General features: G+C 42.3%; 1 long non-coding RNA gene across 1 annotated transcript; it reads left to right on the top strand.

Moving 5' to 3' along the window:
* The first annotated feature begins 2,548 nt into the window (after positions 1-2,548).
* Positions 2,549-21,919, top strand: LOC119941003. Its single transcript, XR_005455072.1, has 2 exons — positions 2,549-2,700; positions 21,631-21,919. It is a non-coding gene; the product is annotated as an uncharacterized LOC119941003 (long non-coding RNA).
* The last annotated feature ends 5,925 nt before the right edge of the window (positions 21,920-27,844 follow it).

The raw sequence follows: 27,844 nt of genomic DNA on the forward strand, positions 1-27,844 counted from the left end.
ATGATATCCTGCTGCCCTTTCAGAACCGGACTCACTCAGCTGAGCAAACAGTGGTAAATTGTGCCTGTCAGTGGAGCGTGGTGAGGTTACAATAAGCAAAGACAAATACGGAACAGAGACGTTCGAGTTGAAATGCAACGGGATTCCACAAATGGTGTTTCAAGTTTGAGTTCTGAAGACTCACGAAGAGTTGGAAGAGTTCCCCTCTGAAACGTCTTGAATTGATCAAGTAGTGGGCCCAAACCCAAATTGCCTGATCTTGGAAAGCTATCCCCTTTCTGTGACTGAAAGCATAAAGTCATTAAATCGGGAACACATGACTGAAGCTAGTGACTTGTCAGTCAAATAATCAATGGTATTTACTGAGTCCTCACTGTGCACGGAGCACTGTACTAAGTGCTTGGGAGAGCATCATGTAATAGAGTTGGTGCATGCAATCCCTGCTTGCAAGGAGCTTACAGTGTAGAGAGATGCGTGAATGTACCTGAATGAGTGGAAAGGGAAGAGAATCAACCAGTCAATTGGGGCTATTTACTGAGCATTGTACTAAGCTCTCCGTAGAGTATAGTACAAGAGAGCTGTTAAACACAATCTCTTCTCTCACAGAGTTTACAATCTAGTGGGGTAGAGCGAGTTCCTGGATCCAGGATAAGAAACTTGAGGCCAAAGGGAAGAGGAGCTTAATTAGTCACCCCCAATCTGAGCAACACCGTGAGCAGTAACAAGCCGAAGGAGAAGAGCAACAGGACAGTGAGGCAGAAGAGCTGCAGGATGGAGAAGCCCCATGGCAGAGCACATTCCTCTTCCATGCTCTGTCATTCTCATCTCCACCACTCCCATCTCCATCATTCCCATCTCTATCATTCCCATTTCCACCACTCTCAAGTCTTCAGTTTATCTTGCCCACTAGATTATCAACTACTTGACAGTAGGGATTGTGTTTCTTTTTCTAAACGCTACCATGTGCCCAGTAGAGTTTCTCTCCACACTAGAGGTGAGCAGACTGTTCAGCACAGTGTGGGGCTCAGTCCAGTGCTCAGCACATAGGTGGTCAGTACAGTGTTCCATGCAAAGTAGGTGCTCAGCGCAGTTTTGGGGCTCAGTACAGTGATGATGAGGAAGAGGATGGTTGAGAAAAACAGATTGGGAGGGAGGAGTCAGAGCAAAGGCATGGGTATCCTGCCATGACTCCCCTACTAGGTGTACTTCCTGAAGCTGCCTCTGTCTTTCTCTGCCTCTCCTCCTACCAACATTCCCCCATGTCCCACCCCATGGAAGCAGGTGGACATTTTCACTTTGAAAGTGAAAAAAGTCTGGTTCCTGGTATCGAGGTAAGACCTCCAATGGGGCAGAGGATACTGAAGTGGACAGACGGCATGACAGAAGGAAATGAGAAAAAATGTTGTCTGAAGTGAAATATTACCCTTCCATGGACCTGAGCTACGAAAGTCTGCTGAGAGGGAGAGACAAAGGGAAAATAGTGTCTTTTTTGGACAATCCCATCAGGCAGGCGAGTAAACAGGAGTTATCGTTTTCAGTTAATGCAAACAACTGGGGTCCAGGATATGGTTTATTAACCTTGCTCACAGAAAATACAGCAAGTTCCCTGAGTGTGTGAGGATTCATTTCACGTTTAACTCTTCCCTTACTCCTGTTGACTGAGAAAGACTATTTGATACATTGATCTTCTGAGAAATTTAGAACACTGCTTTCCTTTGCTGCCCTAAATCTAGTGAAAAAAGTAACACCTTCCTAAAGCATATGCAATCTTTACTTTCAGGTTACTTTCAGTTTACTCTAAATGTAATTTGTTCTTGACAAATAGCCCTAGGGAGACACAGAAAGAAAACTATTAGAAAACATGAGGCAAAGTAGTTACATTTACCTCCAGTGATAAAATACCAATGTAAAAACCATGTCCTGAACTTTCTGGAATAACAGTTTCTTGTGTGGAAATCTTGTGAGACTGATCAATTAAGAGATATTATGCCAGCCTCTCACTCAAACCTAAGATATCACCTTCCTTTTGGAGATTTTCCAGGTATTTCTGTCTGCATCTTCAGGGAAACCCAAGTTCCTGTCATTATTTGGTCTCTCATGCTTCCAGAGTGAACACAGCAAGGGTACGTTTCTCTTCAAGGATGAAATTTATCCTCTCTATCACCTCAACTGCTCTGGACCTATTTTGTCTTGGTTTTCAGAGGTTATTACTGAAGGCTGTAGGCTTTGTTTTAGTGTTTGTAGAATGCTGGAGAGAGGCTGTTTTTTGTTTTAAAAAAGTATTATTTGAGGAGAAAACTGGCTCAGAGGCTAGCCAGGGCTCTGGGTGTGTATTAGAAGACCTCATATTTGGATTCCTTCTGGAGCTTTCTTGGAATTGGATATGGACTAACAGGTCTAGGCAATCTTCTCCAAAGACAGAGATCTCTTTTCCAAACTGATCAGGTGGTGTGAGTGTATATTTCAATCATCGAACAGTTGCCCATCTTCCTCTTGTTATTGCTTTCTGCAGGCACCATTAGAAAGCATTATTTTCATCAGCCTCTTTGAAAAAATGATGAAGAACTTGCAGTTTGTTCTTTCTGGGGAAGAGACATTCACGTCCACATCCATTAGAAAAGACAAAATGTGAACAAAAATGAGCAACGAGGAGACCGTGCTGGTGAGGGAAATAGATCAAACTCTGGGAGTAAATGCCAGGTAATAAATCTGAAAAGTTAACAAAATAACTACTGCATGCTTAGGAAGAAAGTGCTTGCTTCAAACGGAAGAAGGGAAAGCAATATTTTCCCACTGAAAGCATAAATTGTGAAAATAAAATCACTTGTGTCTCAGGCAATAAGGTATCAAGCCCAGAGATTGATGATCTGATAGTTTTATTAGACTGTTAATATCATTATCATTTATAGTAATAACTATTTTCTGCATAGCACTACTATATTGGGAATATACCAAAAACATATAAATTGAAGACAGCCCTTGCCACAATGAGATTGCAACCTAAAGGCAGGCAAACACAGAAAAAAAAAATCATTCCTAAACATTAAAAATAGCCCTTCCTCACCTCTCCCCCAGGCCCAAAAGAGCCTCCAGCATTCTAAATATTTTGCAAAGCCAAGATTCTTACTCCTGGTTTTTTTTCCTCCCAATTCATTCATTCAATCGTATTTATTGAGCACTTACTGTGTGCAGAGCACTGTACTTAGCACTTGGGAAGTACAGGTCGGCAACAAATAGAGACGGTCCCTACCCAACAACGGGCTCACAGCCTAGAAACGGGCTCACAGTCTAGAAATGTGCCACACACTATAGTAGATACGAAATAATCTGGTTGTACACAATCCATGACCCACGTGGGGCTCAAAGTCTTCATCCCCATTTTATAGATGAGGTAACTGAGGCACAGGGAAGTGAAATGACTTGCCTAAGATCACACAGCAGACAAGTGGTGGAATTGGGATTAGAACCCAGGTCCTTCTGACTCCAAGCCCTGTGCTCTATCCACTAGCCCACGCTGCTTCTACCACAGAACTTTCTGTTGATCTACTGATCGATATTATTCTAGAACGATGCTAATTCCTTTGGAGCATTTCTGTGAGACAATGTGCAGGAGAGATGCACTATGTATAAGAAGATTAAGAAACATGTAGCCTGAATAGCAAGATAAAATTACCCAAAGTTTAGCTGGAGAAGCCTTGGTTGAGTTTGTGAGTACAATATCACCAATTGCTTTTCACATATGTTCAGAGGCTTGTAAAACTCAGTTTTACTTAAAAAGAAAAAAAAACACAAAAAAAGGCAAGGTAGAAATGTCACCAAGGATTGTTCAGTTCAGGGTATTTGCTGACTCTTAGATCTACTGGTCCTTTTAAATACAAACAGACACATTCCTTAAATCTTTGCCTTAGGTGGAAAAAGATTTTTGCATTTTGTCCCGGTTGAACAAAGATTATAAATTCAATCCTACACCACAAAAGGCTCTGCACATGGTAAGCGCTCAATAAATACAATTGAATGAATGAAAAGCCAGTTTGGCTTCAAATCACCCCATGAAGATGTCTGTGATTTATCATTTAGCAAAATGATTGCTCTTCAGCTGAAGAGAAGGGGCTGTTCTCCTTGAGCAAAAATTTTGTGAAGATCAGAATAACTAGAGGAAAGCTTGAAATCAGAGACAGGCCATGTATGGGATAAGTACATCAGTACAACAGGGAGAGAAGGAGCACGGCTCAATGGAAAGAGCAGGAGCTTGGGAGTCGGAGGTCATGGGTTCTAATCCCAATTCCGCCACTTGTCAGCTGTGTGACTTTGGGCAAGTCACTTTACTTCTCTGTGCCTCAGTTCCCTCATCTGTAAAATGGGGATTAAGACTGTGAGCCCCTCGTGGGATGCCCTGATTACCTTGTATCCCACCCCAGCACTTAGAACAGTGCTTGGCACATAGTAAGCGCTTAACATATATAATTATTATTATCATTATTAATGGTCCTTATGGGATCCCAATGTGCAATAGAGGGTCTTAGTAATAAGCTGTTTGCAGAAGGATTTTTCTCTTAAGTAGTGCATTCTTTGAAAATGAAGGACACCTATACTTATATTTGTGGTGTGTGTTTGTGTTTATGATCACAGACCTTTTTTTCTGTTTGTTCCCAATTTGTCTCTCCCTCCTCTCTCTCTGTCTCTTCCTTCCCTCTCTCTCTGTCCCTCTCCCTCCTCTGTTTCTCAGTTTCTCTCTGTCTCCCTCCTCTCTCTTTTTCTCTCCCTTCTCTCTTTTTCTCTTTCTCTATCCCTCCTCTTTTTTTCTCTTTTGTTCTCTCCTCTCTCTCTCTCTCTCTCTCTCTCTCTCGCTCGCTCGCTCGCTCTCCTCTCTCTCTCTCTCTTTCTCCCTCCCCCACCGCCCTCCTGACACATTCCTCCAACGGGGATGTGGGTACGAAGGAAGAGAGGCTGGGCAGTCAATTATTGGAGGAAAGAATTTAGAATATTGATAATATCACATTTCTATTTTACTGGGGTCAGATCAGGGTGTAAGACCCTGATGTTTCAGTTTAGATCACTCATCCGGCTAGTTTTGTTTTATTTTTGGAAAGAGGGGAAAGGCCATTTGTGTTGGAATGGAGGCAGGTGATTGGCTTCCACAACAAATGGAATGAACTGAATTTAACAGTTGATGCACTTTTTGAAAACAACTTTTTGGGGAGGAGATACATTTATTTTTAAAGAGGAGTAATGTCTCTTACCTTATCAATCAATCAATTGTATTTATTAAGCACTTACTGTGTGCAGAGCACTGTACTAAGCGCTTGGGAAGTACAAATTGGCAACATATAGAGACGGTCCCTACCCAACAGTGGGCTCACAGTCTAGAAGGGGGAGACAGAGAACAAAACAAAACATATCAAAAAATAAAATAAATAGAATATATATGTACAAATAAAATAAATAAATAAATAAATAGATGTAGCATAGGTAGTACAGAATGGAATATTTTTTAAATGGGTTTAAAATGTGAATTTGGATAGAACTTTTTTTTCTGTAAGGTGGCAATGTCCACTTGACACTCCTGTTCACATACACACCTACATAGACACACCCTCCTGCTCCCAAATGCATTCTGCACATAGTTTACATCTGACTTTTCCAACTGCAAGAATCAGATTGCAATCTCTCTCTCTAGAGACGTTATGACATTAGTTCTTGTCAGGTACCGGTGTTGATGTTCCAAAGTGTGACTATCTTCTGAGTCATTTCGGTAGCAGTAGTAGTAGTAATAATAATAATTGTGGTACTTGTTAAATGCTTATTATATGCCAACCGCTGTTCTTAGCACTGGGGTGGTTACAAACAAATTGAGTTGGACACAGTCCCTGTCACACATGGGGCTCACAGTCTCAATCCCCATTTTACAGTTGAGGTAACTGAGGCATAGAGAAGTAAAGTGACTTTCCCAAGGTCACACAGAAGACACATGGTGGAGCCGGGCTGTTGTTGTAGTAGTAATAGTAATAGTATTTATTTAGCAGTCAGTCAGTCATATTTATTGAGCACTTATTGTGTGCAGAGCATTTGCATTAAGCATTTGGGAGAGTACAATACCACAATTTAACAGACACATTCCCTGCCCACAACAAGCTTACAGTCTTGAACACACTGACTGTGTGTAAAGCACTGTATTAAGTGCTGTACTAAGCACTGGAAGAGAAGACAGAGGTGGGAATTAAATACGGTCCCTGTCCCTTGGTGGGCAGCTCACATTCTAAGTGTTTTTGTGAGAGAAGGGATTTGAGACAGATGTACCATGTATGTCAAGAAGCAGTGTGCCTAATGTATAAAGCACAGATCTGGGAGACAGAGGAACCTGGGTTCTAATCCCGGCTCCACCACTTGTCTTCTGTAAGACCTTGGGTAAGTCTATTCACTACTCCGTGCCTCAATCACCTCATCTGTAAAATGGAGATTAAGAGTGTGAGCCCCACTGGAGACATGGACCGTGCCCAATCTGATTACTTTGTATTTACCCCAGTGCTTAGAGCAGTGCCTGGCACAAAATAAACATTGAATGAATACGATGAAAACAAACAAAAACACAGCACCAATATATAAAATGGGTTCAGAGTCTTTGTGGGAATGGACCAGAGTCTTGGTCTGGCTCTCACAGAGCATTCTGTGAGCCGGGAAACTTGATGGAAGGAGGGAAAGTGATGGTTACCATCCTGCCTTTCTCAGTAGCGATACCAACTGATTGTGAAGTTGCACTACTTGAAATGACCCACTGATGCTCAACTCTGTCAGCAAATTTTTTTTAATGGTATTTGTTAAGTGCTTACGGGGTGCAAAGTACTGTGCTGAGCACTGGGTTAGATAAAAACTAGTCAGGTTGGATGCAGTCCGTGTCCCATGTGAGGCTCACAGTCTTTATCCCCATTTCACAAATGAAGTAACTGAGGTGCAGGGAAGTGACGTGACTTGTCCAAGGTGTCACAGCAGACAAGTGGTGGAACTGGGGTTAGAACCCAGATCCTTCAGGCTCCCAGGCCTGAGCTCTATCCACTAAGCCACACAGCTTTCTACCAGTATACGACAAATGATTGCTCCCCTGGATCTGTTTACCCTGGTCTCAAGCATGGAGGAACTGAAGCTGCTACAAAGAAAATCACTTCACAATTTTTCCTTGTTCTGTCAGGGTGTCCTTTCACAGGATTAGCGAAGAAACCACACACGTACATGCAAATGTTGAGGTTAATCTGAAGAATAGGAGTTGGAATTTCTGTTCTGACAGGTAAAGCTAGTAGAAAGCTTCCCTATCTCTAAAGCTCAGAGCCTACCCTACAGACAACATTTCTTTCCCAAAACTGCTCTTCTGAGTGTGAAGAAAAATGAGTAGGGATTGGCTGGGTCTGAAAGAAGACGGACAAGCATTTGCAAATGAATGATAAACTACAGAAAATGAGTGCAGACCTATTTAATTCTAAAAATGGATCAGCAGCAGCAGCAAAACCAGTATTTTTTTAGTTTCCTTTGTGTGCAGTGCATTGCACTACACACTGTACCAGGCATTTTGGAGTATGCAACAGAAGCAAAGATCACAATCCCTGCCCTAGAAGAGCATACCATCTAATGGGGGAGACAGGTAGATGACAATAGCATTGTGAAGCGGTGTTGCCTAGGGTGGAGCATAAAACTGGAAGTCAGGACACCTGGGTTCTCCTCCCAATTCTGCCACTTGCTTGCTGTGTGACCTTGGGCAAGTCACGTAACTTGCTGGGAGCCATTGCTGTTCCACAGGGTTTCTAGGAAACGTAGTTCAGAAACAAAATGTCTACTTCCAAAAGACAGATGATCAGTAGGTCAGCCAAAAAAAGAAAAGAGAATGGCCCACAATTCCCCAGTCACATGCCTTTCCCCCCATCCTGTGGCTCAGACTTCCAAAAATATTCAAAGGAAGATTTAGCTGAAGGATCTTTAGCAGCCTCTTTATTAAATGGGCTGGGACTTTTCTTGGACTCTGGAGTCTCCTTTAAGGGAAGAAAGAGTTCAGTGAATCATTTTAATGGGGAGTTATAATCTCCTTGTGCAATATGACACATCCACTGATGTCAGCGGAGGACTGCCTGGGCAGATTAAGAGCCTTTCCAACTTTCCAGTCTGAACTGAATTGCAAGATTTCTGCCACAAATCTGACCTTTCTGTTGCCTGGTAGAAAAGAACCAGCTTTCATGGTCATTTCCAAGCCCAATAGCTGCATTTTTCTTCCCCAGTTGAAATCCCAGGGTTAATACTAAGAACCCTCCTCAGCAATATTTGAGTTGTGGGAGCCTAAAATGTCCCTGAATATTTCTGAGTCCGCACACCTCCATAGAGGCCAATAGATTATTTGGAAATCCCTTTGCCACCGAGCCGAGTAGGTCAAGAGGTTTATTCTGGGTTCGTTCACTTGGTTTCAAATCCGTCTCAGTGAAAACTCTGTGAGTGCGTTGACTCAACGTAGTGACTCCAGGGTCTTCAGAATCCAAAAGATAAAAGCTCTTCTACCTTTCCCTAGGGTTTCCTGAGTGGGGTGGGATGTGGCGGGGGTGTATGGTATTTGTTAAGCCCTTACTATGTTCCAAAACCTCCAATGGCTACCGATCAATCTGCGCATCAGGCAGAAACTCCTCACCCTGGGCTTCAAGGCTCTCCATCACCTCGCCCCCTCCTACCTCACCTCCCTTCTCTCCTTCTACTGCCCAGCCCGCACCCTCCGCTCCTCCACCACTAATCTCCTCACTGTACCTCGCTCTCGCCTGTCCCGCCATCGACCCCCGGCCCACGTCATCCCCCGGGCCTGGAATGCCCTCCCTCTGCCCATCCGCCAAGCTAGCTCTCTTCCTCCCTTCAAGGCCCTGCTGAGAGCTCACCTCCTCCAGGAGGCCTTCCCAGACTGAGCCCCTTCTTTCCTCTCCCCCTCGTCCCCCTCTCCATCTCCCCGTCTTACCTCCTTCCCTTCCCCACAGCACCTGTATATATGTATATATGGTTGTACATATTTATTACTCTGTTTATTTATTTATTTATTTATTTTACTTGTACATTTCTATCCTACTTATTTTATTTTGTTGGTATGTTTGGTTCTGTTCTCCGTCTCCCCCTTTTAGACTGTGAGCCCACTGTTGGGTAGGGACTGTCTCTATGTGATGCCAATTTGTACTTCCCAAGCGCTTAGTACAGTGCTCTGCACATAGTAAGCGCTCAATAAATACGATTGATTGATTGATTGATTCCAGTCACTGAACTAAGCACTGGGATACATACAAGACAATGAGGTTGTACACGCTCCGTGTCCCACAAGGGGCTCACAGTGCTAATCTCCATTTTACAGGTGAGGTAACTGAGGCATGGAGAAGTCAACCCCCCTGCTCTATTCACTAGACCTCACTGCTCCTCTAAATCTACTTGTAGTTTCCTGCCTCCTCCTTTTCCTTCTTTGCTGTCCCTTGAATCTATTCCTCCTTTAACTACTTCCTTCCTGTTCCTTTCCCATTAAGGTAGCAGGTCTGTCTTTTTCGCTCAGACCCAAGTGAGCAGTGATTCCATCCAAAATCGTCTGCTTTTTCCTCTCCCATTGCAGTCAACATTATCTAGAATGCCCCATTGGGATAATGTGGATATTGCGAGAGCGGGAAAGGCCGGGGGCTGAGTCAGCCAATATGTGGCCCTTTCGGTTTGTCCAGGTGTAAGCTTGTCATGGGGGAAGGAACGTTTCTACAAACTCATTTCTTTGGTACTCTCCCAAGTGTTTAGTACAGTGCTCTGCTTATAGTAAGGGCTCAATGAATACCATTGATTGATTGATGCTATTAAATCTTTGCAGTCATATTTGAACACCAAGGAAGGCTTTCTGTTGTCAGAGGGTATGGAGTGATGAATGGTGGTGATAGAGTATGGGACTGAGAGGCAGAAGGATCTGAGTTCTAATCCCAGCTCTGCCACTTGTCTGCTGGGTGACCTTGAGCAAGTCACTTCACTTCTCTGGGCCTCAGTTAACTCATCTGGAAAATGGGAGTGAGCCACATTTGGTACTGGAACTATGTCCAAGCTGATTAACATGCATCTATACCAGTGCTTAAGACAGTGGAAACCCACTGTAGGCAGGGATTGTCTCCTTATTGCTGCATTATACTTTTCAAGCGCTTAGTACAGTGCTCTGCACGCATTAAGTACTCAATAAATACAATTGAATATGGCAGCCTTTCAGTTTTGCTTCTCCAGTCTGCTTTCTAGCAGCAGAACTGAAGTTTGGTTAATAGTAGAATAATAATAATAATGACATTTGTTAAGCACTTACTATGGGCAAAGAACTGCTCTAAGCGCTGGGGGGGATACAAGGTGATCAAGTTGTCCCATGTGGGGCTCACAGTCTTAATCCACATTTTACAGATGGGGTAACTGAGGCTCTCAGAAGTTAAGTGACTTGCCCAAGGTCACACAGCAGGCATGTGGCGGAACCAGGATTTGAACCCATGACCTCTGACTCCAAAGCCCATGCTCGTTCCACTGAGCCACGCTGCTTCTCTATGTGTCAGAAGTGGAAAAGTCAAGTGACGGTTCATTTCGACTGGCTCCTAGATTCTCTCTTTTTGACTCAGTTCATGCCAGTCTGTGAGTCAACAAGTGTTTATTGAGATAGCCTCTGAGGAAGGCTTTGAAGCAGTGTGGCCTAGTGGATAGAACATAGGCCTTGGAGTCAGAAGGACCTGAGTTCTAATCCCAGCTCTGCCACTTGTCTATTTGATCTTGGGCAAAGTCACTTCACTGTTCTGTGATTCAGCGCCTGGCACATAGTAAGCGTTTAAGGCTCAGTGGAAAGAGTGCGGGCTTTGGAATCAGAGGTCATGGGTTCAAATCTTGGCTCTGCCAATTGTCAGCTGTGTGACTTTGGGCAAGTCACTTCACTTCTCTGTGCCTCAGTTCCCTCACCTGTAAAATGGGGATTAAGACTGTGAGCCCCCTGTGGGACAACCTGATCATTTTGTAACCTCCCCAGCGCTTAGAACAGTGCTCTGCACATAGTAAGTGCTTAGTAAATGCCATTATTATTATTATTATTAAATACCATAATTAATTATTATTATTATATAAAATGGGGATTAAGACCGTGAGCCCCCTGTGGGACCGAGACTGTGTCTTACCCGATTTGCTTGTATCTGCCTCAGCGCTTAGAACAGTGCCTGGCATATACTAAGAACTTAACAAATACCACAGTTATTAGGTGACTAGTACAAGTAGGTGGCCGAGTCCTCAGTGCTTGGTGATCAGCTTGTCATATGCCCACTTCCTCCAGGGTTGATAGCTACCTCAAAGGCAATGTTAGCAGATAGGTATGGATAGAGACCCTGGCCCTTCTCTGCCTGCAGCTCTGGAATAATTCTACTGCTTAATTTAGAAGTCTGACAGAATAGAGTGGACGTCAGAAACGATGTGGCTGATTCATTCCCTAGACCACTTGTGACAGATGGATTCTAAATTCCTTGATCTGGTCACTCTGGAGAGGAGATGACCTGTCCCTTTGGAAGTCTTAAGGCCCTACCATATGTTTATTCAATCGATCGATCGATCATATTTATTTAGTGCTTACTGTGTGCGGAGCACTGTACTAAGCTTTTGGGAGAGTACGATACAGTGGAATTGGTACACACGTTTCCTGCCCGAGAGGAATTTACAGCCTATTCACGAAAAGCATCATGGTCTTATGACTAGACCCCAGGGCGGGGAGTCAGGTGACCTAAGTTCTCATCTTGAGAAGCAGCATGGCCTAGTCAGGGTTCCAATTAATAATACTTGTTAAGCACTTACTATATGCCAAGAACTGTTCTAAGCACCAGGGTAGATACAAGTTAATAAGTTTGGACAATCAGGTTAACCAATTAACCAATCAGGTTAATCAGGTCCCTGTCCCACATGGGGCTCACTCTTTTAACTCCCATTTTCCAGGTGAGGTAACTGAGGCCCAGAGAAGTGAAGTGACAGTGATTTGCTCAAGGTCACCCAGCAGATGTATGGACGAGCTGGGATTAGAACCCAGATCCTTCTGACTCCAAGGCCCATACTTTATCCACTAGGCCACGCTGCTTTTCTTGTACTGATCCTAGCAGTGAGTGCGTAACAATTGCCACAACCATTATTTATGTTGTTGTTGTTGTTATTTTGAAGCACTGGCCCCTTGCCAAAGCTCTTAGCAACATAAAAATCCAATCAGGGGCTCATTTTCTCATTTCCCAGCACTGTACAGATGACTTGGACCAAACAAAATGACAGACAACTTGGCCATTAATTTCTAGATGGTTTGGAGATTTGAACACGGGGGTTTATGGAATGTGCCACCCTATGGATTGTGTAAACCAGCTTCTTTGGGGAATGTAGCTTTTGTAACAGGCTTGTGGGAAAGAAGTAGCATGGTCTAGTGGATAGATCACATGCCTTGGGTCAGAAGGACGTGGGTCTAATCCTAGGTCCACCATTTGTCTGCCCTGTGACCTGGGGAAAGTCACTTAACTTCTCTGAGCCTTAGTTACCTCATCTGTAAAATGGGGATGAAGGCTGTGAGTCCATGTAGGACATGGGCTGTGTCCAACTTGATTACCTTGCATCTACCCCAGAGCTTAGAAAAATGCCTGGCACATAGTAAGCTCTGAAAAAAATACTATTAAAAACAAAAGTCATGTTCTATCAACAAGTAGCCTTCTTTGAGTTAACTCCCTGAGCAAATGTCACCAACCTGAAATGCCATTAAAAACAAGATCTCCTTCCTCTCCACCCCTTTAATTCAGGAGAAAGGAAGGTAAACATTGAATCTGGCACCCCAGCAAAGTAAATAAATTCATTCAAGTAACCTACACTATAAGAGTCCATCTGGGAAAAGGGGGATAGGGGTAAAGCTATAACAGGTGGACATCTTGGTGAATACATAATCAACTGTTATTATTTACTTTATTTTCTGAGAAACCTCCCTGCTGGAAGCTCAGGGGACATTGGTGCAAAGGCTGGCAACAAGAAAGATTTCAGTGAAATCGAGTGAATACCTCAGAGCAAGGCCCACGTCTGCCCTTAAATATCCTTCACTGGCTTCTTGGCTGTACTCTTTTTCCAACACAATAATAATAATAATAGTGGTATTTTTTAAGCGCTTACTATGCACTAAGCAGTGTTATAAGCACTGGGGTAGATACAAGATAACCAAGTTAGACACAGTCCCTGTCCCACATGGGGCTCACAGTCTTAATCCCCATTTTACAGATGAGTTAACTGAGTCAAACAGAAGTTAAGTCATTTGTCCAAGGTCACACAGCAGACCCATGGTGGAACAGGGATTACAACTCACATCCTCTGACTTCCAGGCCAGTGGTCTTTCCACTAGGCCACACTGCTTCTTGTTGTGGAGTTTTTTAGTGGAATTTTGAGTAATATGTTTAGGCGTGATATGGATGGGGAAGGATTTTGCCCTTAGAAAGCACCTTCATCATCTAAGCATGAATATGCCTTGTTTCCAGAAAAGCAGAAAAAGCTGGGTTTGGGCAAGTTTACTGTTGGGGCTCATCTATTCCCAGGATAACATTCAGCTATTCCCAGGGAAACCGTAGGTACACGTGAAAATACAGACAGCTTAAAGTTGCTGGGTGTGTTTTATGGAAAACACATCTACATGTTGTTTCTAAGGCAACTAATAAGTAAATCTGACTTCTTTGAAATCCACACATGGATGTTGCTTGTTCATGAAGAGAGTTGCAGCAGAAGCTGAAGGGATTTCAGAATGCTTTGCTCATTTTGAACCAATCCATCAACTGTAGTAAGCGCTTGGGAGAGTACAATTCAACAGAGTTGGTAGACACATTCCCGGCTCACAACAAGCTCACAGTCTAGAGGGGAGAAAGACATTGTGAGCCCCACATGGGACAACCTGATCACCTTGTATCCCCCATAGCGATTAGAACAGTGCTTTGCCCATAGTAAGCGCTTAATAAATACCATTATTATTATTTATATAAAAAAATAAATTATGGATTTGTACATAAATGCTGTGAGGCTCAGGGAAGAGTGAATAAAGGGAGAAAATCAGGGTGACTCAGAAGGGTGGGAAAAGAAGCTGTGAGGGCTTAGGGAAGACCTCCAGGAGGATATGTATCTTCAATAAGTCTTTGTAGGAGGGGAGAGTAATTGTCTGTCAGGTATGAGGAGGAAGGTGGTCCAGAGGTGGGTGAGGGGTCAGCGGTGAGATAGACAAGGTTGAGATACAGTGAGTAGGTTGGCATTAGAAGAGCGAAGTGTGTGGGCTGAATGAAGGAGAAATTTGTGGTTTTAATGAGTGGGAGAGGACTTGAAAAAAAAATGTTTTGGACAGGATTAGTTTGACTGCCTCCTTTTATGTCCATAAGACAATTAATTCAAAAGCTCTTAAAATAGCTGTTCTGTCATGAAAGGCCAGTGAACTCTCTCTGGATCCATGAGAATAAACCTGTGCCCTGGGGGAGCTAAGTTGTTAAGTGGTGTCACAGTGACCTCTTAGCCTTAGTTTTCCTCCCTAAGGAGAACAGTTCTTAACTGCAGAGTATTTTCTTTCCCCATTCACCAGATGATCAGACTCAGCCTAATCAGTTGAAGTGATAAAGTCGGCCATAAAAGGATTTCCCTCTTTTTCCTTTTGGTAAAACAATGTCCTGCCTGCCAGCTGCATTGTCAAACGTCAAAGACACCCTTTGGTGGCAAAGAAATGAAGGAGAAAAACAGACCCTAGATTCTAGAGAAGAGAAATCAAGTACTCTGGTGCTTGGAGCTTTTCAAGCGATTCCTTAAAAACAATCAATCAACCAGCAGAATTTATTGAGCACTTGCAGTGTGTGGAGCACTCTACTAAGCTCTTGGGAGAGTACAATATAATATGCATTCAATCGTATTTATTAAACGCTTGCTGTGTGCAGAGTACTGAACTAAGCGTTTGGGAAAGTACAATACAGCAATAGTGACAATAGAGTTAGTAGATATGTTCCCTACCTGGTCAACAGTTAGTAGACTGTAAAGACCTTACAGTCTAACTGGAGCTGTAAAGGACAATCTTTGAGATTCAAGTGACTTCAAGTAATCACCCTCAAGGCTTTATTAAGGACACATCTCTTCCAAGGGGCCTTCTCCATTTAAGCCCTCTTTTCCCTGGCTCCCTCTACCTTCTGCATTTCTATGCACTTGGATAATAATAATAATGATGGCTTTTATTAAGTGCTTACTATGTGCCAAATGCTGTTCTAAGCCCTGGGGTAGATACAATGTAATCAGGCTGTCCCACGTGGGACTCACAGTCTTAATCCCCGTTTTACAGATGAGGTAACTGAGGCACAGAGAAATTGATTTGCCCAAAGTCACACAGCTGACAAGTGGTGGAGTTGGGATTAGAACCCATGACCTCTGACTCCCAAGCCCGTGCTCTTCCCACTAAGCCATGCTGCAGCTTGTGGGCAATTGATATTTGGCCCACCCTCAGCCCCTCAGAATTGATCTTCAAACTGTATATTAGAAACTATTTAAATTAATATCTGCCTTCCCCTCTAGACTGAAAACTCACTGTGGGCAGGGAACATGTTTGCCAACTCTGTTGTATTGTACTCTCCCAAGTTCTTAGAATAGTGTCCTTCACAATGAAAGTGCTCAAGGAAGTATTGATGATGTTGGCGCTTAGAACATTGCTTTGCACATAGTAAGCGCTTAATAAATGCCATCATCATTATTATTATTAAAGTGGTAGAGCCAGGATTAAAACCCAGTTTTCCTGACTCCCGGCCCATGCTCTTCCCACTAGTCCAGTTCATTCTCATTCCTGATCTTTTCATCTCTCTCCCTCTCTCTTTAGCAAAAAGCCCTGTCTGGGGGTTTCTGAGTGTAGGGAAGGATTCAGTGTGGCTGTATAGCCAAAGATGACTTTCCTCATTCCTCAGCGCTCTCCTCACTAAATTTTTGTGAGCAACTACAATAGAAAGGAAAGTTCACGGACATTCATAGAGAACTGCTTTGGCTCCTTAAACACCCTTAAGACTGTGGATTCCTTTACCTGACCTGTTCTCCCAAGGAATCAGCTTCCTATTCCTGCACATTGTCCAGCTGACAAAGAACATGTGCAGATTTTAGTGACAGGGAAGGGAATCTTGGGGCTTTCCCTATAACTCGACAGAGAAGCTCCAGAGAACAGCTGGTACCAAAAGGAATAATTGAATCGTGGCCTGGATCTAGGTGGAGGTATGGTCCGAATTGTCCAGAAGCAGACAGATATTTAGATGCAGTGAAGGGCAGCTCGTTATCGGTGGGAATGTGTGTACAGAGAGGAGTGGGCAGAACTGTGAAAATGAGAATGATGACTTGAATATTCACCCAAACCTGACCTGCTAATTAAAAAAAAATAAGGCAGGGCTCAAGAAAATGACCTAGAAGAAGTGAACTAATGTTCTTTCTGTTTGATTTACGGTGTCTGCAGATCATAATTCTTCGTCCCTCCTCCATGGTCCCCCAAAAAGGACACCACCCCTAAGCCTTATCTGTGGACCCTCAGAGTTATTATTAGCTCCATTTTCCTTCCAAGTGCCTTCTGCTATCCTGCTCTGCTGTTTAATGTCAAGGTGTTTTTCTTCTACTTTAATAAAGTTAACCCTGTTAAAGCTTTTGCCTGTTTATGGTGGCAGTGTTAAGAGAATGTGATTTAAGGAGGCCAAGGGAATTTCTCTTTGAATCAAATATTTGGAAGTAATAATAATAATTATGGTATCTGTTAAGCATTATTAGGTTCCCATCACTGTACCAAGCAATGGGGTAATAATAATAATGATGATAAAATATTAATAATTACATTTCTTAAGCACTTATTAGGTTTCAGAAACTGCACTAAGCTCCGGGATAGGCAGAAGACAAGCAAGTCCCACACTGTCCCTGTCCCTCATGGGGCTCAGAGTCTAAGTAGGAGAGAGAACAAGTATTGAATCCCCCTTTTACAGGTGAAGAAACTTCACACATCAGCAAGTGGCCAAACCAGAATTACATCCCAGGTCTTCTCTGACTTCCAGATCTTTCACAAGGCCGCACTGCCTAGTGTGAAGGGAGGGAAGGGAAATAAGGACAGACAGTTACACAGAGTTCTCCCAGAATACAGGAGTTGCTTTTTGGCAAAGCTCACTCTGTGCTACTCACTCAATCAATCAATCAGTGGTGTCCATTCATTCAATCATTCAATCGTATTTATTGAGCGCTTACTGTGTGCCTTGTACCAAGTGCTTATATATCTATATATAGATATATATATATATATATATATGGTACATATGGAGCACTTACTGCGAGCAGAGCAAAGTGCTAAATGCTTGAAAGGGTACAATACAACAGAGTTAGTAGAAATGCTCCCTGCTGATAAGGAGCTTACACCCATTTTGATGGCACAAACATTCACATAAATCATTTCTTTCCCTGCATCCAAACAGGCTTATGTTATCAGGCAAACATTTCCTAATTCCCCAGCAACACTCAAGTCAAAATGTGTGAAATGTGGAAACATGTGTTTGGAAAAAAACCGAGTTCATTATTGTCCCCAATCGACAGATGAGGAAAGAGGAATAGAACGGTTTTAAGTGACTTTCTGTAAATCACACAGTGTATAATAGATCCTGCCTCTTTGTAAGTATTTCTCTTCTCCTGGCTTACTGTGAGTGTTCAGTTCATTTTCAAGGACTTCAGACCTGAGTGGGTCTGTCCTATTTTCATCGATTTGGACTCATAGATTCCCTTAACTTTTCCTCTGTCCTCCAGTTGGTTATTTTATCCAGCTTACGGCATGCTCAGTTGAATCAACCCTCATTTCCCTTTCCCTTCTCTCAACTAGTTGGTGGTGTACTATTAGGATTTTATGGTAAGCACGTAGTACTGTGCTCTGCACACTGTAAGCACTCAATAAATACCACTGAGAGACTGAGGGATTATGTCACCTGATAATTTGACAATTTTGAAAATAGGATAGGTTCTCACCCTTAGCCAGTTTGCTCTTTACCATGTTCAGCCTGTGTGAAGCAGTGGTCTGGTCCTGCCTTAGAAGCCCTTTCTATAAAAATGCAAGCATATATTAGACTTTACAAATTAGAGATTCATATCTGAACGGCCTGGAAATGATTCTGCATAGTCAAGGAGTCAGAGGGAATACTTAGAAGGTTCTAAACTCTTCCTGACCCTCCGATTAGACATCTTTTTTTAAAAGGGATTTGTTAAGCACTTGCTATGTGCCAAGCACTGTACTAAGCGCTGGGCTAGATCAAGATAATCAGGTCAGATACAGTCACTGTCCCATTTGGGGCTCACAGTCTAAATAGGAGAGAACTGAAGCACAGGGAAGTTAGGTGACTTGCTTAAGGTCCCACTTCAGACAACTGACAGAGCTGGGATTAGAATCTAAATCCTCTGGTTCCCAAACCTGTGTTTTTTCTACTAGGCCACGCTGTTTCCCACTGGAACAAAAAAGGTAGAAAGAGCAACACAGGACTCTCCATGTCGTAGAAAACCATGCAGAAAATATCTGGATCCTACTGAACTTCTCTGTGCCTCAGTTTCCTCATCTATAAAATGGGGATTTGAATTGTGAATAATATGAGGGATAGGGACTGTGTCCAACCCAATTACTTTGTATCTACCCCAGCACTTTATATAGTGTCTGTCACATAGTAAGCACTTAACCAGTCTCATAAAAAAAATTAAGACCCATACAGAAATTCCTTGTCAAAACAACTCAATATAACACCAAAGATAAGTGTCTTATTAATGTATGACCCCCCCCTCCACCCCATAACAAATTATAACTTCATTGGCAACCTTTGTTTTTCCAAATTGACTATTATTGGCTTTCATGGTACTTAACGCTGCTATTGCTAATTTAGCTTCTAGTGGTTAATCTTTCTACCAATCTTCTTTCAGGATGCTGATTCCTCTCTGGCTCATTATCTTCTATTTTATGTTAGCCTGATTGGATTTTTGTCCCTGTGAAACTCTTTGCTTTTCTTAATTGAACTGTGGAATATGTGTTTCAGTCCATTGCTTCAGATCATGATGTAGTTTCAACTGGCTGGAAAAATAAATTGATGATGACCTAAAACATCAGTGCATGCATCATCAGAGTACTCCTTTCTCTACAAAATGTGAAAGATCATATAGAGCTAGGCCTTTAGTTCTAAAGAGCGCGGGTCTGGGAGTTACGGGATCTGGATTCTAATCCTGACTCTGCTACTTATCTGCTGTGTGAACTTCTACAAGTCACTTAACTTCTCTCTGCCTGAGTTATTTCACCTGTAAAATGGGGATTAAGACTGTCAGCCCTATGTGGAACAGGGACTGTGTCCAACCCAATTATCTTGTATCTACCCCGGGTGCTTAGTACAGTGCTTGGCATATAGTAAGCAATTAACAAATGCCATTAAAAAAAAAGAACTCCCTGCCAATGCTCATGCAAATCCTTGAATAGGCTGTGGAAGTTTTATATAGGCACTGACTCCATCTCCCTCCCTCGGCCTCTTCTTATGCCCACTTCATTTTCTGTATTCATCCTCTTTACTTTTCTAGGCCTGTGAGTCCAAGATCTTCAACGATCTCTTTTGTCCCACTCTGCCATATTCTGCCTTGACCTCTCAGCTCTCACTTCCTCCCCCTAGATCAATGACTGGTTTTTGTTGACCACTTACTGTGTGCAAAGCACTGTACTACACACTTGGGAGAATATAGTACAATCAAGTTCATACCACAATCCTTGTCCACCAAGATCTTACAGTCTAGTCGGAAAAAGACATTAAAATCAATTACAGATCTCTCTGACTTTGATTTCATTCACTCATTCAATCAGTCATATTTATTGAGTGCTTACTGTGTGCAAAGCGCTGTACTAAGCACTTGGAAGAGTACAATGTAAAAGTGAACAGACACATTCCCTGACCACAATGAATTTACAGTCTAAAGAGGGAGACAGCATCTCTTGGGAAACGGGATAATAATAATAATAATGATGGCATTTGTTAAGCACTATGTGCCAAGCACTGTTCTAAGCTCTGGGGTAGATACAAGGTAAGTAGGTTGTCCCACGTGGGGCTCACAGTCTTAATCCCCATTTTATAGATGAAGGCACAGAGAAGTTAAGTGACTTGCCTAAGGTCACACAGCAGATAACTGCCCAAGCAGGGATTGAGAAGCAGTGTGGTTCAGTGGAAAGAGCACGGGCTTTGGAGTCAGAGGTCATGGGTTCAAATCCCAGCACCGCCAATTGTCAGCTGTGTGACTTTGGGCAAGCCACTTAACTTCTCTGTGCCTCAGTTACCTCATCTGTAAAATGGAGATTAAGACTGTGAGCTCCCCATGGGACAATCTGATCACCTTGTAACCTCCCCAGCGCTTATAACAGTGCTTTACACATAGTAAGCGCTTAATAAATGTCATTATTATTATCATTATTATCAGAACCCATGACCTCTGACTCCCAAGCCCAGGATCTTTCCACTAAGCCATGCTGTTTCTCGCCTTTTTCAGGTTCAATAAACTGGCAGGAACCGGAATTAGGAAGGAGCTATGAGAAGGATTGCTCCTTTACCATCCTCAGTAGCACAGAATGATTTCACCAGCCTGACTCTTCTAGCACTGAAAAGTCTGGTTTCCAACCACATTCTTTTTCGATGCCAGGGTTGGGAAAAGAAAAGCAGTATGGCCTAATGGAAAGAGAATGGACCTGGAATCAAGAGATCTGGGCTCTAATGCCCACTCTGCCACTTGCCAACTGTGGGACTCTGAGGAAGTTATTTAACTTCCTTGGGTCTCAGTCTCCTCAGCTGTAAAATGGGGATTCAGTACCTGTTCCTTGTCCTATTTAGAATGTGAGCCCCAGGTGGGACTGGGACTGTGTCTGACTTGAGTATGTTATATCTAGCCCAGTGCTTAGAACAGTGCTTGGCACATAGTAAGTACTTAACAAATACCATTATTATTATTATTATTATTATTATCATCATTACCCCAGTGCTCGGCATATAGCAAGCCCTTAATAAATACCACAATTATTCTTATTAGCTCTCAACTCCCACAGCTCTGGCCTTCAGTGTCAGAGAATTCCAGGCTACAAGGCTAATTTCTCATCACTCTTCCTGCAGACTTGGAAGATAGCTTAATGACTTAGCCTCTCAAGAGGTTTCATCTATTTTCCTGACTTCCATACTCCAAGGAAATGTAGGGGCATATTTCCTGAAATGATTCTATTTCCTAACCTGAATTTTACATATTTAGTAAAGTCAACATTTACCTTGGTGCATTACTGACTGGATTTTTTGCATGTCTGTGAAATCCCTAAAGACATTTCAAATTTGGCAGATTATTCTAAGAAGAAAGTGACCAGGGCAAGTGAAAAAGGAACTTTAATATAATTACTTTTTGAGCTTCTGACTCCAGAAAGCTTTTATGTCTTTATTCTAAACAAGTATTTTTTTTCTTTCTCTCTAAATAAATTGCAAGCATTTTATGAGTAACCCAAATGAGTAGTGAAATTTGGACAGGAAATAGTCGGTGTCAAAAATCTGGATAATTATTCCCATTTCCTTCAACAAACTCCAGGAGAGACAATGAATGAATCAAATCACCATCTCCAAAAGATGTAGAAACAGAGCCTCGTTAGATCAGAAAGGATCAGCAGCATGAAACAACCCATGGGTGACTGCTTCAGTGTGAAGACACAACAGATGTGGGGTCAACATTTTCATCAGGATAACACCATTTTGTTCAATCCATTGCCTCATGCCTTCTTCCATTTGCTGTCTTATTCTCCCATCCTGCTAACCTGTACTATATAGATTCAAACATTTACTATAGACATTCAATATGAGATCACATTAAAGGTATGAAAGGAAAACAATATTTTCTTTCCATATATTTAATAACATAAAGCCACCAGCAATGAAATTCCTGGGTCGGATTAAAGGTTGATTTAATCCAGTAGCCTGTCTCCAAAATTGGTAACAGCACTTGTGAAAGGCACTGTGTGGTGGTTGAAAAAATAAATAAACTTTTGAAACCCCCTGTATGCCCTAGCACCTTAGGGATTATTATTATATTATATATAACCCTAGCACTTCATAGACAAAACTGAGTGGAAGTCCTCTAGAGGCTTCCTATTTAAGATATTTTATATTTGATTTGCGTTTGGAGGAAGGCAAAAACCCTATCACTTGATATTGTCTTGAGTAGGCTGAAGAGCATGTTCATAAACATGTGTGAAGTGATACTTTCCAAGCACTTAGTACAGTGCTCTGCACACAGTAAGCACTCAGTAAATATGACTGAATGAATGAATGATAGTCCTGTTAGGGTAGGAGATTAATCTCATGATCAAAAAGACCATTTCCCTTTCCAACTTCTCCCATCTGAGATTGAATATTGTGTTTCAATAAAATCAGCAGCCAATCCCATGAGTTCATAATTCATGCTCTCAACGAAAGTTATACAGACAATAAAAAAATTATTAATGCTCTTGGCGACGAGGATAAACTAATTTTCATATTTTCTGAAGCATTCAAGACATTTCTACAGGTTACTGTTTGTTTATAATACGTCAGTTGGATGGCTACAATAAACCCACCCCGAGCCATATTTTTAATTTTTTTTAAATGACCAAATGACGTTTGGTCCAGTGTAGCCAAAAATGTAGCTTTAAAAAAAAAATAGTTCTTCTGCCATCGTATTTTAAAACAAGGACCCCTGGGAAACTCAGTTCTTTCTCAGTGTTTGGTGTCTTATTTCTGTCCATGACGTGAGTTCACTGGTGTTAGGAAAGTGCTAGTGCTAAAAACGTCTCTTTATTCAATATTCTTGGACCAGTGACTGTGACCCATGCAATTTCCTTCAATATTAACCAATCCCCCAAGCTATCAGGGTTTCCCAAGGACTTCTCCCGAAACAGTAGCAGGGGGTTCACCACTCTTCCACATTTTGGAGGGGTTGGGCCCAAATTGAATAGATCCAAAAAGCCCTGGATTGTCAATCAATTACATTTAGCGAGCACTAATTATATGCAGAACACTGAACTGAAAGATTGGGACAGAATAATGCAACAGAGTTTGTGGATATGATCCCTGCCTTCAAGGAGTTTACAATCTAACATGGAAGTGCCTGGGTCATGGTAAAATGAAGGTCTCAGGAAGTCTTGATGGGGTTGAACAGAGCTGGGCCCCCAAGACCAGCCCAAAGGGAATTCAAGATCTGGGAGGGTATGTACCTGTAAATTTTATTGTCTTGTACTCTCCCAAGCTCTTAGTACAGTGCTCTGCATATAATAAGTGCTCAGTAAATACCACTGAATGATTGATTGGAAGGCCATGGATGGGGAGGTCCTGGGAAGAGGAGAAGGGTGAGGACCTGAGTTCTCCCACCTCTACCAATCACTTGCTGTGTGACCTTAGGCAAGTTACTTAATTGCTCTGTGCCTCAGTTCTCCCTCTTAGACTGTGAGTCTCATGGGGAACAGGAAATAGGTCCAAACTAATTGATTTGTATCTGCCCCAGTTCTTAGAACAGTGTTTGACACATAGTAAGCGCTAAACAAATACCACAGAAAAAAAGATGAAAGGAAGGATGTGGCTAACTCTTCCAGGGATATGATAGCCTGGATAAGCTTCCAGCATCTTCCTTAGACCTGCATTTTCCAGGCTTGGTCCATGGGAAGCAGATCAGGAAGGAAGGGAAAGGACAAGTGACCAGCGTTTCCATAGTCAGTCAGTCAATCTTATTCATTGAATGCTTACTGTGAGCAGAACACTATACTAAGCACTTGGGAGAGTACAATATAACAATAAACAGACATGTTCACTGTGCTCAACAAATTTACAGTCTAGAGGACAGTCTCTCTTGGGGTTCCACTTTTTAAAGGCATTTTTCCTCCATCACATAATAATAGTATTTGTTAAGCATGCTTACTATGAGCCAAGCACTGTTCTAAGTGCTGGGGTAGATACAAGGTAATCAGGTTGTCCCACAAGGGGCTCACCATCTTAATCCCCATTTGACAGATGAGGTAACTGAGGCACAGAGAAATTAAGTGGCTTGCCCAAAGTCACACAGCAGACAAGTGGCAGAACCCACAACCTCTGGCTCTCAAGCCCATGATCTTTCCACTAAGCCATGCTGAGCTTTATTGCTTTGGATTTATTCATTCCCAAGCACAATGAATAAGTACTTGGGAGAGTACAATATAATTATAAATAGACACATTTCAGGCCCACAGTGCATTCACAGTCTAGATAGGGAGGTGGACATTAATATACACAAATAAATAAAATAAATTACTGATATATACATCAAGTGTTGTGGGCTGGAAGTGAGGAACGATTGAAGGAAGCAAATCAGGGCAATGCAAAAGGGAGTGGGAGGATAGAAGAGTAGAGCTCCTTAAAGCCTCAGGGACTGCTTTAGTCACATAAACTGTTGGATGGGTGATTTAGATGACCTTCTCTAGGGTTTGGAAATCTGGATCTAATTTTACTTCTGACAAACTCAGCAAAATTCAAGACTGGTCATAGTGAATGAGGTACAGGGACCCAAGCTTTCAATCGGGTAAGGTCATGTTTTAAATTTGCAATGACTTCGACTATATATAGTCTTATTCCATTGATGAGAATATCACCACTCATTCATTCACGGGTTTCCTGGAAAGAGCGGCCCACTGTATAATTGTTAGCTATTAATAGCATTTAAGATACCAAAGTACAGATTCTATTTTTACTCTGAAAAGCAAAATGACAATTTAGGGGCTATTAACCTCCAAACCCAGAGGTCTCAGGGCTCTGAATTGATAATCCCAGAGATGCCATGGCTGCAAACAGCTAAAGCCAGAGGTGCCAGAGCTGTGAATGGCTATACCTCAGTGATGCCAGGGAGGCCAGAGTGAACTCTCATAAAACCCTGGCACAAATTAAGTCTCTCTCCTAGAATAATTATGGTACTTGTTATGCATTTACTATGTTCATTCAATCGCATTTATTGAGCGCTTACTATATGCAGAACACTGTACTAAGCACTTGGAAAATACAATTCAGCAACAAATAGAGACTATCCCAACCCAACAACAGGCTCACAGTCTACTATGTGCCAAGCACTGTTCTAAGCACTGGGGTAGATACAAATTCATCAGGTTAGACACAGTCCCTGGGGCTCACGCTCTTAATTCCCATTTGACAGATGAGGTAACTGAGGCCCAGAGAAGTTAAGTGACTTGCCCAAAGTCACACATCAGATATGGGGCGGAGCTGGGATTAGAACCCATGTCCTTCTGACTCCCAGACACAAGCTCTATCCACTAAACCACACTTCCCAGAAGTGAATTCTCCAAGCAAGCTACAAAAGGCCCACAGTCATATGGTCACTAAAGGCAGTTAGAACTTCATTGTTCAGACACAGCCTAAAACGATTCTAAAGTTACACTTCCCTTTGTTAACTACTGTGAGGGCTTTACCCGATCCTTTTTATTCAACCCTGTGTTCTCTGTATCAATCCCACAAATCAGGGCAAGCAAAATACCTCTGGCCTCTTCATTTTTTAGCCAAGTTGCTACAATTATCCATACTCTCCCTGCCCTCCCCAGCTCTCTCCTTCTGTGGGTTCTTTCAGCTGTGTCTGAGAAGGCAACTGATCGGTTTCTGTCTTTGATCCAAAGCAGAGATACATCCCCTGATCCCCAGGGTGTGTACTTTCCCTGACGTTTAATATATCACATCGCTTCCAGTGGGTGTTTGAAAAATAAAATTACTATTAATACCAATGATTTCTCTTCCTCTTTTTCCTTCCCACTAACATTCCCCACAGGGAGGGCCTGGTATAAACATGATCTTGAGTTTTCTTGGCCTTTTCCAGTATTTTATAGTGTTCTGGTGAATTGGAGAATGAGAGGGAATGATCAGGGAAAGCTTCTTGGAGGAGGTGGCCTTGAGCAGCAGCTAAACTTGATGATCTGCATAGAGTAAGCATTCAGTAAACATTCTTGATTGATTTTGAAGTTGAAAATCAATCCAACTTTGAGGATGGGAGGTCTGTTCAATGAATCAAGGAAATTTGGGAAGTAGTGTTTTGTAGTATGTAGCATATGTGAGTTATGTAATAGGTAATGAGAAACGGCATGGTCAAATGGAAAAAGCATGAGCCTGAGAGTCAGAGGTCCTGTGTTTTAATCCCAACTTGGCCACTTAAATCAACCAATCAATCAATCATATTTATTGAGTGCTTATCAATCAATCCTACTTATTAATTAGTTAATGATGGTATTTGTTAAGCGCTTACTATGTGCAAAGCACTGTTCTAAGCACTTGGGGAGGTTACAAGGTGATCAGGTTGTCCCACGGGGGGCTCACAGTTTTAATCCCCATTTTACAGATGAGGGAACTGAGGCACAGAGAAAGTGTGACTTGCCCAAAGTCACACAGCTGACAGTTGGTGGAGCCAGGATTTGAATCCATGGCCTCTGACTCCAAAGCCCATGCTCTTTCCACTGAGCCATGCTGCTTCTCCATGCTCTTCGTGCTCTTCAATAAGCACACTTACTGAGTGCTTATTATGGGCAGGGCACCATACAAAACACTTGGGAGAGTACAGTACAACAATATAACAGAGTTGGTAGAGGCGTTTCCTCCCCACAACAAGTTTACAGTCTAGAGGACTGCACACAGTACACAGGACAGTCTTACCTCCTGTGTGAGCTTGGGTGAGTTACTTAACTTCTGTGGGCATTCCATACCAGTTTTCCCTCCATTTTAGACTGTAAACCCCATATGCTACAGGGATTATGTCCAATCTGATTATCCACTCCAGTGCTTAATACAGTGTTTGGCACATAATAAATGCTTAAAGAATACCATTATTATCATTAATGGGAGAGAATGCCACAAGATTCATTTATTCTCTTTAGTTTTTGTTTTTCAGTGGTATTTGTGATGCACTTAGTCCGGGCTAAATTCTGGGGTCTACAAGTTAATTAGGTTGGACATAGTCCATGTCCCACATGAGGCTCACAGTCTTAATCCCCATTTTACAGATGAGGTAACTGAGGCCCAGAGAAGTGAAGTTACTTGTCCAAGGTCACACAGCAGACAGGTGGCAGAGTCAGGATTAGAACCCAGGTCCTTCTGACTCGCAGGCCCATGCTCTATCCACTAGACCATACTGCTTCTCAATTCGTAGGATCTATCCAAAGCCCCGCTTTCACTATTAGTTTCTAATTAACACCTTTAGTTTCCCGATGATACCTGCCCTCATATTCAAAATACAGAAATTTCCCTGGTTCCTTTATCACTGGGCAGAAAAGGAGAGCTCTTTAATTGGGTAAACTGAGAAACTCTCTGGACCTAAACATTTCTCCCAAGTATCTTCTCTCCCAAAATTAGTTCCATTATTAATCCTTCAACCAATTGTTTTTGGAATGTCTTCTTCCAAAACGGTAATGTCTCGAACTTTTCTACGAAGCATTAAGCGGTCCTTAGAAAGTGAGATCATACGATTTGCTGAAAATTCCACTGCCCTGTTTGTGAAAGGTGTTACCTTATGCAGTGAACTTGGCATCCATAAAGGACTGTTACTCATTCATGAGGATATGTCTGTGTTTTGAGAGGTTGGCATAAGGGATGAGATTTTTTTTTTGATTCGTGGTTTTGAAAATGTAATTGAAATATCATCAACGAGAGCGTTGATTGAGCATCTGTGGAGCATAGAGAAATGAACTAGGTGCTTGCAAGGCACTCAGAAGAAATATAAAATGATGATTCAAACATTGTATTTAATTGTATTTACT

This window comes from Tachyglossus aculeatus, chromosome 19 (genome assembly GCF_015852505.1).
Source record: "Tachyglossus aculeatus isolate mTacAcu1 chromosome 19, mTacAcu1.pri, whole genome shotgun sequence".
Lineage (NCBI taxonomy): Eukaryota > Metazoa > Chordata > Mammalia > Monotremata > Tachyglossidae > Tachyglossus > Tachyglossus aculeatus.